The sequence below is a fragment of the Anabrus simplex genome, chromosome 2 (genome assembly GCF_040414725.1).
Source record: "Anabrus simplex isolate iqAnaSimp1 chromosome 2, ASM4041472v1, whole genome shotgun sequence".
Lineage (NCBI taxonomy): Eukaryota > Metazoa > Arthropoda > Insecta > Orthoptera > Tettigoniidae > Anabrus > Anabrus simplex.
Window position 1 is genome coordinate 229177641 of NC_090266.1, and position 17549 is coordinate 229195189.

At 42.1% G+C, this 17549-nt stretch overlaps 1 protein-coding gene across 1 annotated transcript in view; it reads right to left on the reverse strand.

Annotated features, from left to right (window-relative positions):
- The window catches only part of LOC136864018 (discoidin domain-containing receptor 2), a 1053752-nt gene extending 1037447 nt beyond the window's left edge, over window positions 1–16305 (reverse strand). Inside the window, exon 1 of the mRNA XM_067140517.2 lies at window positions 16278–16305. The gene's annotated coding sequence lies outside the window, so the exon portion shown is untranslated. The remainder of the gene's footprint in view (window positions 1–16277) is intronic.
- Between the last annotated feature and the right edge of the window lie 1244 nt (window positions 16306–17549).

Genomic DNA, 17549 nt, shown 5'->3' on the forward strand with positions numbered 1-17549 from the left:
GGGCGCGATTTGTCGCAGACGATACACGAATTCAGCACCATATTCATCCCGTAAGGTTCGTACAAATGGTCTAAGAATTTTATCGGAATACCGCTGGGCAGTTAACGTCCCTCCAATTGGTGTCGAAAATGTACGACCGCCATACGTAATCCCAGCCCAAAACATTACACCGCCACCTCCAAATGCATGCAGCACCTGTTGAACATCCGGTATTTTCCAACGCCTCCACATCTCCACATGTTTTGTGGTCGTGTACACTACCGCTCATTAATTTCAATACACCTTGACATTAGATCTCTGTAGATAAGGTATAATACCGTGGGTACGGTTGAGGAAGCAAAGGAATAGTACAACAGTTGTACATGTCATGGTTTTTGTTTGTAGTCATCGAGATACAATGGTATCCAACAAACAATATTGTGTATATAAACGTTCTGTACCTATCGTATATGTTTTTTTTACCTATTTGCCGACGGACTCCGCATTTGGTGCACCTGTGTGATGTGATATCTGCAGCGAACGGCAAGCATTGCTACGATACATAACATGTGGTTCCTGCATGTCAGTTCCTTCGTGAAAGTTGAAGTGTGCATATCGCTAGTATGGCTCCACGAGTGGAGATATCCATAGAAAAACGTGCTGCACTTATCCAAGAAGGTTTATCTATTTGCCACAGTGTACTGTGTTTATAGGGGGAGTGCAATACACCCTTCACCGCCAGAAGACAACAAGTAGCAATAAGGATATACCACGACCAGGACGACCTCGTAAAACAAATATAAGCGATGACAAATATATCAGAATTACCAGTAAGAGAAATAGATTCAAAACATACGTGCAGAATTGGTAGAAATGAACACGACAAGAACATATGTTGCAACAGTAAAAAGGAGACTGATTGAAGCCTGCGTGAAAGTATGTGTCACAGCAAGAAAACCCCTTCTAAGGCCCATAAATAAATAGAAGAGACTTGAATGGGCTAGAAAACATCGTAATCGGACATCGGAAGAGTGGACGAAGGTGTTATTCACCGATGAATCGTCAGAATTTTTGGAACCAGAAGGAGAATATTTGTTTGCCGATTTGTAGGGGAAAGGGTAGCCCAGCAGTGTGTTCTACCTACAGTCAAACACGGTGGAGTTTCTATTACGGTTTGGGGATGTTTTGCCGGAGATAGAGTTGGCGACATTGTGAAAATAGAAGGATGTATGGATCAGAAGCAGTTCCACCGCATAATTCAGTATCATGCATTACCAAGTAGATTGACCTTAGTAGGGAAAGGGTTCACCTTACAACAGGATAATGACCAAAAACATCGGTCGGCATACTGTACGAACTACATTGCATCAAAAGAAAAACAGAAAGTACTGAAAAGTATGGTATGCTCGTCCCAAAGCCCCGATTGTAACCCCATTGAAATGGTCTGAGATTAAGTGGACAGATGTATCAGGGAAGTTAGTATATCAAGCAAGGAACATCTCTGGAATATTGTTAAAGATGTGTGGAATCATACAGATTCACGACACCTACAAAAACTGAATGACTTATGTGTACCATAGTGTTCTCTGCCACTTACAACAACACTACACACGCCCCACCACCTAATCCCACAATATTCCAAACTTCTCTTTTTGAGGTGTATACTTTCACACCGTATGCTTCCTTTGATCGTGCCGGGCTGCATGGCTCAGACGGTAGAGGCGCTGGCCTTCTGACCCCAATCTAGCAGGTTCGATCCTGGCACTGTCTGGTAGTATTTGTAGGTGCTCAAATACGTCAGCCTAGTGTCGGTAGATTTACTGGTACGTAAAAGAACTCCTGCAGGACTAAATTCCGGCACCTCGGCGTCTCCGGAAATCGTCAAAAGTGGTTTTTTGCTATTTGTTTTAATCCGCACCGACACAGATAGGTCTTATGGCGACGATGTGATAGGAAAGACCTAGGAATGGGAAGGAAGCGGCCGTGGCCCTAATTAAGGTACAGCCCCAGCATTTGCCTGGTGGGAAAATGGGAAACCACGGAAAACCATCTTTAGGGCTGCCGACAGTGGGGTTCGAATCCATTATCTCCTGGATGCATGCTCACAGCTGTGCGCTCCTAACCACACGGCCAACTCGCCCGGTGTCAGAAGTGGTTAGTGGGACGTAAAAATAATATTATTATCACTTGAAAGTTAGATCTCAATAAACTTGGAGAGGATATGTCGAGGTCAGTGCCTTATGGTTTTGGAGGTCAGGTCAATTGGTCTTGACATGTCAGCCCACCTGTGAACACCACCGAAAGTCGTCACGCCGACCACGTTTCACTCAAATACCTGCAGACCATCTGGCAGTAGTCGTCTTTACAGGTCATTGCCCTTAACAGGCTGTTGTGCCACTGGTGTTTTTATGTGTTTGGCACTTACCGTCAAATTCTTAGTACATTAAACTGAATGTTTTTCCATGTAGCAACTGGCAAACTGAAAATCCAGGACGAGTTATTTTGTATTTATAGAAAGCAAAACATACGCCTCTAAGAAATCGAAAATTTAATAGAGCTTCTATTTTATTAAAACAGAAAGAAGTAGATGATGGTCCCTCATATTGGCCTACAATTCATTTTCGCAACTGTTCGTGGGTCATTAAAAATGTAATTGTGAAGAGTCGTAGGAAAGAAATGCGCAACCGAAGGCATCCAATTTCTTAACTCTCCTGTATAAAGAAATCTTAACATGGAGTCTAAACATGTGCCCGTATCAGATTTTATCCTGGGTGTGATGCTATTAAATTTCAAGAAGAAAAAAAAAAGTATGTTCGTACTCCCCCATGAATACTAAGACAATGCCCCAGCGGCGTATGTCCCGATCGAGAAACACTGATATCAGCGCCCTCCTGATGCTTGCTAGGAATATGTTTTAAAGAATAGTCGGGCACGGGTCCATTGACACGAGGTCTCACTTGCATCATGCAACATACTGCGACTGAAAGAATGAAATGGCGTATGGCTTTTAGTGCCGGGAGTGTCCGAGGGCAAGTTCGGCTCGCCAGGTGCAGGTCTTTCGATTTGACTCCCGTAGGCGACCTGCGCGTCGTGATGAGGATGAAATGATGATGAAGACAACACATACACCCAGCCCCCGTGCCAGCGAAATTAACCAATGGTGGTTAAAATTCCCGACGCTGCCGGGAATCGAACCCGGGACCCCTGTGACCAACGGCCAGCACGCTAACCATTTGGCTATGGAGCCGGACTCCTACCGTCTAAGATTTTATTAAATCTTAAGAGCATTCTTTTTATTTCGACATTTAAAAACGTTTTTTTATTCCCTGGAAGGTTTCTAGAGAGCTGAAATGATATCAAAATGTCAGTCAGAAGTTTAAAAAGCAGATTCTTTTTTTTTTTTTTTTTTTTTTTTTGAATGTTGCGAAAATGCTACATAACGGATAAACATTCGTTTCACAATCGAGATTTTGATATGCATAATGTACACCGTAACAAGTGTTCTTTTTCTTTTCTTTCAACGTATTTGCTAACATTATTGCATACAACATGTATGTTCACTAACAAAACTGTAGATGAACTCATGATTCAGCCTACTTTCTAGGTTTCAATTTCTCCGAGTGTTTCTTTCACTTTAGGAGAAGAAAGTACTTGTGTTATCACTAAATTATTCCAGATTACCGATGGAAACCTGTGTAGCAGTACTTGTCTTTGTTGAAACAAAGAAATATTTCACAGTTCATAAAACAAAAAACAAATATAAATCCATTGCATCCAGGAACCTTCTATCATTTTTATTTGGCATTCCGTTTAAGCCAGTGATCATTTGAGTCTTATTATACAATTGTTGCAGGGTAACTGTTATTCGACGAACTATCCAGCCGAGCAGGAAAATGTGTGTTCAGTTCAACCGCAAGAACGTGGGTTCCATTTCCGTTGAAGAAGGATATATTTAGAAACGAGATTTTCACTTCTGGAGGGGTACATAGCTCTGAGATTCGACAACCTGCAACAAAAATATGTATCAGGGCAATTCATGGCTTTTAGTGAGGCAGAACGAATTCCAAATTTCACCTCGATGTAGCAAAATGTGACTTCTTTCCACTCATCAGTCGGCCTCTGTACCACTGTAAATCCGTAGTAAAAACAACCACTGAACAAACAATGACAAATATATTATGGATAGAGCACTGCGCGGATATACAAAATAATACCCGCATCCGTTCCGCACCCGCACTTCCTTCATCCGCGAATGATTATCCGATCCGCAAAATGTTTACCCGCGGATATCGTAAATATTTAACTACAGTACACTGACTGAGCAAATGTCATGGGATAGCGGAGCACTGATGCGCAGGTGTGCTATCTGCGCACCACACGCCCACTGTGCCAGCGGCAGTTGTATAGGAGACCTTGTGAGCAGTGGCTGTGCATGTGATAGGTGTAACATGGAACGACGTCGTGAGCTGACACTGTTCGAACGGGGTATGGTGGTCGGTGCCCGACGGATGGGAAGTGCGATTTCGGAAGTGGTGCGGGAATTCGGCTTCACACGATCAACCGTGTCTAGGGTGTATCGTGAATGGCTGAATGCGGGTGTCACCGTCCACAACAGACGAACGACCGGCCGTTCAGCCACCCTCGATGACCGTAACCGGCGACATCTGAGACGGATTGCCAATAGTGACAGACGGGCAACCGTGCAACAAATCACGGCCCAATTCAACACAGGCCGTGCTAGAAACGTCTCCCAGTGGACAATCCATAGGAACATTGGTTCTATGGGGTATGGGAGCCGGCGCCGCACATGGGTGCCACTGTTAACCCAACGTCATCGAGCACAACGACACGCGTTTGTCGCCAGTCACCAGGGATGGACACTGGAACAATGGCGTAACGTGATAAGGTCGGACGAATCACGATTTCAACTGCACCATGCCGATGGGAGGCACCATGTATGCCGCAGACGACATGAAGCGATGGATCTCGCCTGCCTCGAAGGTGTGGTCCAGGGCGCTGGTGTCTCTGTTATGGTCTGGGGTGCATTTTCCTGGTATGGAATGGGCCCCCTAGTTGTTCTGGAAGAGACTTTGAATGGTACGCGGGATGATGAGCTGCTCGGAGACCATCTCCACCCATTTTTGGCCTTCCAGCGCCCAGACGGTTCTGCTGTGTTTCAAGATGATAACGCGCCGCCACATCGCTCCCACGTCGCCCGGGAATGGTTCCAGGAACATGCAGCAGAGGTCCAACGACTGCCACGGCCACACAGGAGCCCAGATATGAACCCTATTGAACATATCTGGGATGTCCTGGAACGCAGGATCCGTGCCATGGATCCTGCACCCACGAACAGACCAGCATTGGCGGCCGCTCTACAAACGATTTGGTGTCAGCTGCGTACAGAGGACTACCAGGGACTTGTAGACTCACTTCCACGGCGTCTCACTGCAGTTCGCAGGGCCAGGAGGATGCCCCACACGCTATTAGGTGACTATCTCATGACATTTGCTAAGTCAGTGTATATTACACCCAATATATTGAAACGGATAGATCTGTTAACATAATACAATGGGCCTGACACCTGGCACCAGGAACCCTACAGTCACAGGTTCATGAGGGACTTCCTCTTGCGAAAACTACCGACGTATTGACTTTTGTTCCTTTATTCCATTAACCAAAATGTGTAGGTATCAGGGTAGTTCATGGAGACAAAGGCGGTCGGGCATAGAGCTAACCACTCTATCCCATTTCGTGCTCAATGGTCTACGTAGCGTGCACGGAGATGTATTTGTTTTTTCATTGCTAATTTTCTGTTCATGGATTCCGTCGAAAACAGGTATAACATTGCCCCTGTATCGAGGTGTAAACAAATCCATGAAAGTGAAGTTTGCAGTTCGCAATCGCAAATATGAATGCTTCTTCAGTGCCGCCCCAGGTTACTGGGCAAGGCCAGGAAGTAGAAAATGGAAGCTGCTTCACTGGTTTCGCACCAAAGGTATCGAATCTCGGGTTTGTTTGTACATTTTGAAATGAAAATTCATACCCCCGGTTCGGATTGCTGTGATGACGATCTTAACAGTCACGTAAAACTACAAGCTTGCATGTTGACTTCAACAGATAAATGAACCTGTGGAAATAACTGCGCAAGGAACAATTCTTCGAGTATGACTGGTGTGAAGTAGGCCTAAATACGTTTTAATAATTGTTAACAAGAAGCCTCATAAGAGTTTACTCTACCAAGCAAGTTGCTGCGCGGTTTGAGACATTTAGCCATCAGCTTGCATTAGGGGGATAGTTGATTAGTTCTCCGTGGTTTGCCATTTTCACACCAGCTATGGTCGCTTCTTCCCACTCCTAGACCTTTCTTATCCCTTCGTCGCCGTAAAGCCTATCTGTGCCGGTGCTTCGTAAAGCAAACCGTATTAAAAAATCAACTCTATTGGCGGTGGCTATACCACGAGAGGGTTGCTGCAGTTAGGGAATAAGTAATTTCATGTTACAGTTTGTACAAAGCAGAAAACTGTCGTTGAAATACAGTATATTAATATTCCGTTACCAAGTAGGCTACTGCGTTATTGAAATACAGAAATGAAGGGGAACCCAGAGGTTGCAATTACACAACAGAAGGAAAATATTATAAAACGTAATCAAGGAAATAGTATATAAATATTCATTTTGCCACTTAGAAAAAAACATTAGTGTTAACTACATAATCTTCCTTTGCCATTCGAGACTTTAGTCACACTTCAACCACCAAGGCAAACCGCAAACTCAACCTAGCATGTGTCACCATAGGAAGAGAATAAGGCGGCAACATCCCACCCAGTACTCCTGCCACTCTACGTCTCCCATATGGCCTTTGTTCCAACAACCCCGCATTCATTGCGTGTTAAACAAATGGGTCCTCTCTTACTCCAAGCCTCCAGCCGAGTGACACGCCACTAACACCAAGCCATATTGAGTTAAAGCAGTCGCTTGATCTCTGGGTCCGTGCAACTGCTTTACTCGTCCTACATCTCACAAAGAATGTTACAGAATCATACAGAATCCGAAATAAAGTGAAAAAGAAGTGTCCAGACACTGTTATCCGGTACACTTATATTTCCACAGGCAAAATAATAAATACAATAGAAGGGAGACTTCTCAGTACCTTCACTCCTAGAGGGCGTATATATTCAGGCTGACTCTGCTGTAGGGAGGAAACACATCTCGTACTCTATATCTTCCCCTTTTCAGCCCGTCATCTTCTTACTAATCTGGCTGAATAAATCATTTTATATTAAGCCATTCACTAATTTTCAGACCTCTTGGCTGAATGGTCAGCGATATGACCTCCGGTTCAGAGGAACCCGAGTTCGATTCCCAAAAGGATGGGGGTTATTAGCCGAGTCTAATTAACACCTCAGGCTCGGGGACTGGATGTTGATTTCAGGTCCCTTCATTTACACACAACGCAACACACTACACTACAAACCGTCACAGTAACGCATAACACTTCAATAAATCCCTCTACACAGACTTGGGGTCAGGAAGGGCATCTGACCATAAAACTGGTTCAAACCAACATCCAGTTCCGATTCCAAGTAATTCGGAAAAGGAAGCAACGTTTATTATAGTCAATTATGCCTTTAAACTTTCCGTCTGCAAGCTCTGCCCGAGCTCGATATATGCACGTGGAGCAGATTGCTGTTCTTACTTACACACATAAGTTACGGAGCTTGGGCAGAGATTTTAACTTTTATGGACACCACTGATACTCTGGTAGTCCCAGTAGCCTGAACACACGGAGAGCCACGACTCGGACATGTCCGAGATGTTCGCTGCTTTTTCGGAATAACTAGCATTCCGATTCAAGGAACAACTTTGGATGCGACAGGAGAAACCCACAAAATGACGTTGTAAAATTAGACAGAAAAAAGCACCAACAAGGGGAGGAAGTGCCAGTAAGCAAATTAAAATATTCATACACTATGGAGAATTTCGCAATATGCAAATAATTAAAATTCTATGCGCTTAAACACGGGTGCATAGCTGAGGCGGTAAACGCGTACTCGATTCATTCGGGAGAAAGGGGTTCAATTCCCGTCGGAAAGTCGAAGAATTTAGAAACGAATTTTCTACTCCCGGAGAGGCGCAAGGCCCTGAGGTACTCTCAGCTTAACCCAAAATGAATTACCTGCTCAATTTCAGGGGGCAAAGTCGGTCGGGCTAACTACTTAGTGCCGAGATACTTTCCTTTTATAACCTGTACAGATGCTGCTTTGTTCTTAATGTGAGATTGGTACTTAATGCGCACACTAAAGATATCAGATTGCTCAGAAGCATAGCTGTAGAATGAATGTAAAAGCCCGTTATTGACACTTTGATAACTTTGAGAGAGCTGTTCGTAATGCCATTCATGCAATCATAACTTATCTCACATGTTCATAATACCACTAATTCATAATCATTGACAAGTTTGCCTAAAGTGAACAATATTTTATAAGTTATATACAGGTCTACACGCATAGCTAAAAGTGATTTGATAGAAAATGAGGATTTTAAAAAAAGTTTGTTTTACAATTGGCTTGACGTCGCACCAACACAGACAGGTTTTACGGCGACGATGGGAGAGGAATGGAGTCGGAAGGAAGCGGCCGTGGCCTGAATTAAGTTGCAGTCCGAGCATTTTTCTGGTGTGAAAATGGGAAACAACAGAAAACCATCATCAGGGCTGCTGGCAGTGGGGTTCGAACCCACTATCTCCCGGATGTAAGCTCACAGCTGCGTCCACTCAACCGCACGGCCAACTCGCCCGGTGTTTTTTACAGGTATGTTATAGTTTTCTAGGTGTTATAATTCTTGTTTCGACAACGTGTAAAACTTATAAGTTACACTAACTGAGTCAAACCGGTCGAGTTGGCCTCCCAGTTAGGAGCGCGCAGCTGTGAGATCGCATCCGGGAGATAGTGGGTTCGAACCTCACTTTCGGCAGCCCTGAAGATGATTTTCCGTGGTTTCCCATTTTCACACCAGGCAAATGCTGGGGCTGTACCTTAATTAAGGCCACGACCGCTTTCTTCCCATTCCTAGGCCTTTCCGTCCCATCGCCGCCATAAGACCTATCTGTGTCGGTGCGACGTAAAACAAATAGCAAAAAAAAACTGAGTCAAAAATGAAAAACGGATGGCTTCCTTCGTAACAAATTTGAAGCTATGAGCTAGTCGCAATCGTCAATATTGAGGTTAAAAATCCTACATTCCCCGTGTGGGAACCATTTACAATACTTCGCAGTCTTAGCACTTTTCCATCCCAGAGTCAGCGGAATCCTGCGTCTGTTATAGTGACGTTAACAGCTAGCAAAATAAAACATAACTCCGAAATCGTATGTTTGATGTTCCCATCGTGTCGTATAAAGTTCGCTCCAGAAACAGACACTGAAATAATTTACACCGCATCCGACGATAGTATACAAGATATATTTATGGCTCTGACATTACCCAACACCAAATTTCTAGTCTCATTTTGTAGCTGGCTTCCTTATATTTACACGATCTCCAGCGAGTCATCTTCAACCTTCGCAAACCACCATGTCGAATGTAATGTGAAACAAACACGTACTGTCTACAACTCATGCAGTAGTAAAGTTTGTAGTTAATAGGCGACAGGTAGTGAGGTTGCAACAACGTGTTATAAAAGGGTACCGTTACAGCAAGTTAAAATGTCGAATAAAAACAGGAAACGTTGTACGAGATAGATAAAATCTTCTCGTGCATGGCTTCTGACCCGCTGACATTTTACACTCAGCATGTAATAAATTACAAGTAACGCGATGTATCTGTAGACCTAGTACATACAATTTGCTATTCTCCTCATCTCACGCTCATTTGTCCAGAACGAGCAAGCTGTTCATATTCTCCACCTTCAATAAGTTAGTTCCAAAACCTTTTTCGGGAGAGAGTAATGGAGCATATGTTTGAAGATCCCGCAAGCTCTAGTGATGGCGTGATTAACATCCACGGCTAAACAGGAATACCAACCACACTGGAGCCGCACGCACAACTTCAAGAAGCTTGGAGTATGACGGAGCAGAACAGGGGTCTCAAAAGTTCATGTGGGATGATTAAAGACAGTGAGCTCACGGTTACGGTCAACGGTAGATTGTAATAAAAAAAAATAAAAAAAAAGACGTGAGTTCTCCGATTACATTTTCTTGACATCGGTCTGTCACTCTATTAAATCATCAGCCTAGAGGCTAACACCACCAAACGTTATAGGGAAACCGTAAAAACCGATGATTTCACCAAAAATTGAGGCCATTGCTTTCCACACTGGATCAGAAAATGCTATTGTACCACGACTGACCTTATGAATAACAACATTCTTAACACAATGATGCACTAGTTGTACTCCGAATGCCATTGGTCATTACTCAGCACCACCTATATCTCAGCAGCTTCTATACCGCCGCATCCGTGAACGAGATTGGGACTTCAATGGAAGCAAAATTCCTTTGGCCCGTGCCAAGAGATAGATGCAAAAATAATGCATCCATCAGGAAATGGCAAACCGAGCTCGATAACTGCAGTCGCTTAAGTGCGGCCAGTATCCAGTGTTCGGGAGATAGTGGGTTCGAATCCCATTTTCGGCAGCCCTGAAAATTGTTTTCCGTGGCATCCCATGTTCACACCAGGCAAATGCTGGGGCTGTACCTTAATGAAGGCCACGGCCACTTCCTTCCCACTCCTAGCCCTTTCCTCCCCCATCGTCGCCATAAGACATATCACTGTCAGTGCGACGTAAAGCAACATGCAAAAAAACATAACCTGCAAATAACAGACATGAAAGGAGAGTAATGCTTGCTGTTATAAACCGGTGGGAACAATGACAGATGGGTACTCGTAATGAATAGATAAAGATTAAGTTCGGAATTAACTCGATCAATGAAGCTGTGCCCACATAAAATACCAGCTTCTGTGGTGGCGAATGGACGAGAATAGGTTACGTAGGAGAAAAATGGACTACACCACGGAGGGTAAGCGAAGCAGAGGGAGACCACGATTGATAGACTCCCTTTTAGATGACTTAAAAGTAGAACTAGACGAGGCTGTAGAGCCAGCTACAAATGGAGAATAATGTAGGCGCTTATTTAAATTGTACGCAGAACGGTATAACAGTCTATAATGAAGATATATAGCATGTATTTTATAATTATAATAATATTAATAATATAATAGTCGTACCCGTCCACCAACTACTTTTACGTTTTCCGGAGACACTGAGTTGGCGGAAAGTGTTCGTCAATTAATTTTACGTACAGGTAAATAGAGGCAGACGTGTTTGATCACCTTCAAATACCACCGGACTCAGCCGGCTTGAAATCGACCAAGTTGTACTTAAACATGCAGCGGTGGAAGATATACCCTAGTACGATATATCTGTCGGTACCGAAGTCCAAGATTGTACGCAGCGGCTCGCCACTCTAAACCGTTTTGAAGGCTATTATTTTATCACTAATAATAAAGTAACACAAAGTACTCTTTATAATCCATCGCTGCACATCAGTTTCTTCCAAAAATCATTAATATGCATTCATTTGTATAATACACGTAAAGTAGCATCGGGGAGATAGTGGGTTCGAACCACACTGTCGGCAGCCCTGAAGATGGTTTTCCGTGGTTTCCCATTTTCACACCACTCAAATGCTGGGGCTGTATCTTAATTAAGGCCACGGCCACTTCCTTCCCACTCCTAGCCCTTTCCTATCCCATCGTCGCCATCAAACCTCTCTGTGTTGGTGCGACGTAAACAAATTCTAAGAAAACTAGAAAATAAATAAAATGCACGTAAAGACAAATAGACTACAGTCACGTGGCATTTTCCTTACTTAGATTTGTCCCTCGTAAGAATTTTTTTTTTCTCTTGCTAGTTGCTTTATGTCGCACCGACACAGATAGGTCTTACGGCGACGATGGGACAGGAAAGGCCAAGGAATGGGAAGGAAGCGCCCATGGCTTTAGTAAACACGTTTGTTTAGCCGGCCACAGTCGAGGCCAGTGACTAGGTATCATTCGAGCTTGTGCGTTCAAGGTGACGGACGTGAAGCCATACCAGGGCTGTTTTTATAGAATACTTCCTCAAATTTACTAAAGTGTCAATAAGGAACTTCTACATTCGCATAATTTGTCACACTAGTTCATATTATCACCAGTTGGCAACCAATGACAAGTTTACGCAAAGTAAACAATATGTAGTTTACATACATACGCATGGTTAAAAGTGATTTGATAGAATCTGAGGATGTTCTTGTAGAACGAAACATGTCATTCTGTTACGAATATGTATATTTACATGTATGCTGCAGTCTTCTAATTGCTGTATTTTGTGTTTCGAAAGATTGAAGAACTTAAAGGTTACATGAACTTAATTGACACTAAAAAACTAACGACCTCCTTCATAACAAACTTTGTCAATAGTGCTATTTACTGATCCTAATTTATATTCTTTGACCGATATATAACGATTGTTAAGCTGTTGTTATTGTGTAGACGGTACTCGTCCTGGATGACACTGGGTCGTCCGATATCACTCAAATGATCGTCATCTTATAAAAAACACAGGTATTACATCCCTAGTAGATGGACTCAGTGGATTCTCCAATGTACGACATGGACCAACAGGAAATTGGTGATCTTAACCACAGCCATCTCAGTTGCGGAAAATATCGACAAGCACAAAGTGTGTTATATGAAAACAGGCCCTTATCCATGTCCCTTTTCCTACCAGTATAATATGTTTACTACGAAGATTTGGTAACATTTACCTAGCACTTGTCCATCTTTTATATATGACTGATGTGAAGATCTGAATGAGACGTTTAATATCGCCGAAGATTCTTTTGCGTAAGCTGTGAAGTGAATGAAATGAGTTGTATTTCCTTGGTATGAAGATTTTTCTTCTGTTGCATGTATTTTAGATATAATGTTATTTTATATAATGGTGTATGTACTTTGTGTATTTATACATGATGTTTTGCTGGCTGCATGGCTACCTGCCGAATGCCAAATAAAATTATTTAAAAAGAAAATATGGGCTCACACGAATGAAGTATCTTGGTAAACCCTTACCTGGTACCTCACAACCAGATCCTAACTCTATTAGCTGCATCAGTCACGGTAAGCAGTGAATACAACATTTCAAGGAAAATGATATATGAACTCAAGGTTAATATCCACCGGTTCCTAGCATGTCTATAACACTGAAGTGAAGTTCCAGTTAGTTACTCTCATTCAGAAGGCAAACAAATATATACAATGATAAAATCAGGCATAAATTTACCATGAAATATTCGTCTTGGCCTGGTGGAGTCTATTAGGTGGAGTGCCGCCGTCATACATCAGTTCGGAGCCGCTGGCTAACTCCCAATGCGAAAGCCCGTTTGTTGTGATGGATGTCCGGATTCACCAAGGGAAGGTAAGTTATGGAAGTGGAAAATGCCATTCAGATCCCTAGTCTCAAAGGGTGAGGAAAACCGATTGAAACAGCCGCTTGCCTCTTCACTCTTTTACAGCATTAAAAGTAGGTGCCTACTATCAAATCCAACAGAAATTCGGTATCAATCACAATATGTCAATAAAAGTTTAAAGATGGATACCTAATTGAGAAACGATTTGTTTCCCTATAAGAGGTCACTTAAACGGCTTTTCTTGAGGGACTCACTATACCTGTCAGGGAAAGCATTTAAACACACGTCCTCGTGATACGATCAAAATAACGGTGTTGTTAAATGGACATTTCTTACTTGCTCAGCGTAGGAATTATGTCTTGTCGTAGTAGCGCAGGTTTGTCAATGTTCTTCCATTGCCGGGATAGCGGGTTCGATTTCGAGTGAGATAACTGGGTGGCTTAAATGTGACAACTTCATGTCAATAGCTTCCAGCACGTTGTAGAACTACTATGGGACAAAATTCCAACAGCATTGTGTTTCCCACGATGTACAAAAATGGAGGGACGTTAAACAAATTACATGATTATTATATTTACTCCTTGTCATTCTATAATTGGCTACATTAAACTAAGTAAAACGATAACAAGGTAAACGAAGCGGAGTTTTACACCAACCACCTTATTTGTTACACGCTGTACGTAGCTAAAATAATATTAGTCCCCAATTTGTTGCCAAATGGCGCGTCTCTCCTGAAAGGAAACAATTGAAATGTCCGAAATGTCCTTCACATTTATCATACCAAAGCAGCTAAATAAACATATGTGTAATAAAAAATAATTAAAATATTTCCTAATGAATTTCAAAATAAGTCATGTTAAATAAATGCCTACGTTTTACGTGGATGGTACTTTTAAAAGCTGTCCAAAGTTTATCACTCAGCTTTCAGTAATACACGTGCTCATTATGGATTTGTTTTTATCAATTGCGTTTTGATTTATTCATAAAAAGGAAATCAATAACTAGACTGAAACAATCAAACATATAGTGAAATTTTGCAACATACATAATTTGTTAACCCTGGTACGTATGCTGTTGACTTAGATACGCTCATACGTTTTGTTGCACTTCACTCTCGTTCTCAATTAAAGTAAAAGTCTTCTTTTATACGTTATTTATTTATTTAATTAATTACTATTTATTGTGCTTGTGACAGATACAAGTCCAATAATTAAAACACATGAATTATGCATACGCGTTAGTTAATATGCGAGAGATATTTAAGCTACATTGTTGTTTTTATTACACTTACAATATGGATAATTTTGATTTGTGATAATGACGATTAATAAGTTAAATGTACAGATTACTAAGTCTTGCTTAAACATAATGCAAGCTAATTTTTAAAAATACACAGGAAAGTACGTCAATATCATACACTACACAGAAGGCACTTTGCCGTATGGTGGATATGGGGTCAGTTTAAAAGTTAATATTATGCCCTCAGCATCTTTCCATAAAAGGTTTTCATTCTCGAATGTAAAGCGTTGCAATATACCATACCTGAGCACGGACTCTAAGCACGTTAGGACATGTGCTTAAGTAACTCTCCCAGGAGAAGACATATCCTTCAAAAGTGATTAGAGAAACCCACCAAGAAAATGTCATTCACGAGACGGTAACACAAGCCGTGCGTCCTGGCCCTAGCTATCGATCTCCTTGGAGAATGATGTCTGCTCCCAAAAGGGGAACTTCAAGTAAAGGGAGATTGATTTCGTTAAGCTCAAACGTAGTTCAGTCGCTTCAGAAAATATAAGATAGCGTTTAAGGAATTATTAATTGCAGTTGTAATTTGAGCTGTAAGGGAATGATATATTACGGTGGTGAGTTCAATGCACAATGCTTTGATTTACAGTTATAAAAACTTGACCTTTTCGAAATAAATTTATAACTGAATGTTGGAGGGATCCTCAAGACGTTCGCATGCAAATGAGGCATTAATTTATAGTCTTCTTTATTAGCTAAACAAGCATTTTAAAGAGCAGAAAAAACGAGAAGATATTGCACCTTATAAGTGGTTTTAAAGAAGTAGTCTCATTGATTGGAATTTCTTTACGCGCTCTTCATAATTACTCGGGTATTCAAATGTAATTAATGCTTGCGTACTTGCTAAATGGTGAGGGCTAATTATGTGAATAGACGAGGGGTGACGGTCTAGGAAATTAAGGACTGAGCTGATCAGGATAAGAGAAGTAGGAGTGGGCCTAGAAGTAGGCCTATGGATTTTTAACTACTTGGTGGTTTTCCATTTTCACACTAGGCAAACGCTGGGACTAGACTTTAATTTGGCCACCTATCTGTGTCGCAGCGACGTAAAGCAAGCAGAGTAAAAGAAGAAAAATATTCTGAAGACGCTTGATGCAATCACAAGCGCCTTCAGACTGAACGTTTAAAGATATGTCAGTCTATATTGGAGGTGTACGAGTACATAAATGAAAGCAATTTAGTATGACTAACTTCTATTTCTTCAGGCGAGGAACATTATTCTGGCCGAGGAGGGGACCATTCCGAGGGAACTGTTCTGACAAGGTAGAGCTGTTCATACTTGATATACAGGCACTTACAGCTCTAACTTGACAGCTGAGCACGGGAGCAATAATATTCCTATTATGAGGTACACGTAAAGCTGGCTACTCCAGACAGCTAATGCATTTACTGGAAGGGATCGATTTAACTAGAGCAGCCAGTGCTCTCATTAAAATTCATAGCATTGGGCTTGAGTAGTTGGGTCATATGCTACTGGCCGAGGAGACCGGAGATGGAAATCAGTAAGCCAAGGAGATTGAAATTATATTCCTCTTAACACACTTACCAGCTTAGTTGAGTTCCGTACAGGCCGATGACGTCACTCGAGTCGCGCCCAGGATATCTGTGCAAACAAAAGACAAGGCCCAGTGTTACTGAAGGTGGAGCTCTTTTCTTCTCGCTCAAGGGATTTTAACATGCTCCCAACCAAGTCACGTTACGTGAATTGCATTCTCCACGAAGGGTGGAGTGCAGTGACATGCTACAGCAACCAAACTGCTTGGCTACGACTGACAAACAACAATGGTCGTAATTCCATAACAAAAAGGAAACAGAAACAAATAGAAAAAACACAAGTAGAGTAATGAATTTTCAAGAAACTTCAGTAATAAAACGGTTCTATCATGTGAATTACTACATACAGGAAACACACGTGTTCTATCTTATTAACCTATCAGCCCGACAGTAAAGATGTACCCTACATCCAGGAGATGTACGCATGGGCGAAAAACATGAAACCCTAAAATAACTCGAGTTTAGGATGACTATTTATTGATGCTCCTGTTTTGCAAGTATCCAATAAACTAGAACTCCTCTGCACGGAGGAGTAGTTTTCGAATGTAGCAAAATGCTTGGACCACAAAATGAACAACCCACCATAATACTAAATAACTAGACTTACACTCCCAAAAACGTATGAAAAGCTGCACGGTTCTCACACAAGCTTTCCAGATTGTGTATTCTACTCGATAGTCAATTCAAGTAAATGTTGTAATAGTGCCAAATTTTAAGTCCAGACATTTACTTCAAATCTACGTGGAAAAAACTACTGGTTGATTCACGACCACAGAAGAATTGCAATCAACACTTACCAGCGTATAGGAGTATTTACCACAAATGGCGCAGGCTAGAAATACGATTCCTAAACGGGGAACATAACAATTCCTCTTAAACTTCCTAAGACCGAACTCGATAGCTGCAGTCGCTTAAGTGCGGCCAGTATCCAGTAATCGAGAGATAGTGGGTTCGAGCCCCACTGTCGGCAGCCCTGAATATGGTTTTCCGTGGTTTCCCATTTTCACACCAGGCAAATGCCGGGGCTGTACCTTAATTAAGGCCATGGCCGCTTCCTTCCAATTCCTAGGCCTTTCCTATCCCATCGTCGCCATAAGACCTATCTGTGTCGGTGTGACGTAAAGCAAAATAAAAATAAAAAAAACTTCCTAAGAAGAAATAACGTATTTTATCAGAAACAGAGCCGCATGAATTTCAAGTAATACAGATGTATCTGAGACAGTATCAGCAAAGTTGGCTACAAGATATGAGTAGCGTTGCCATA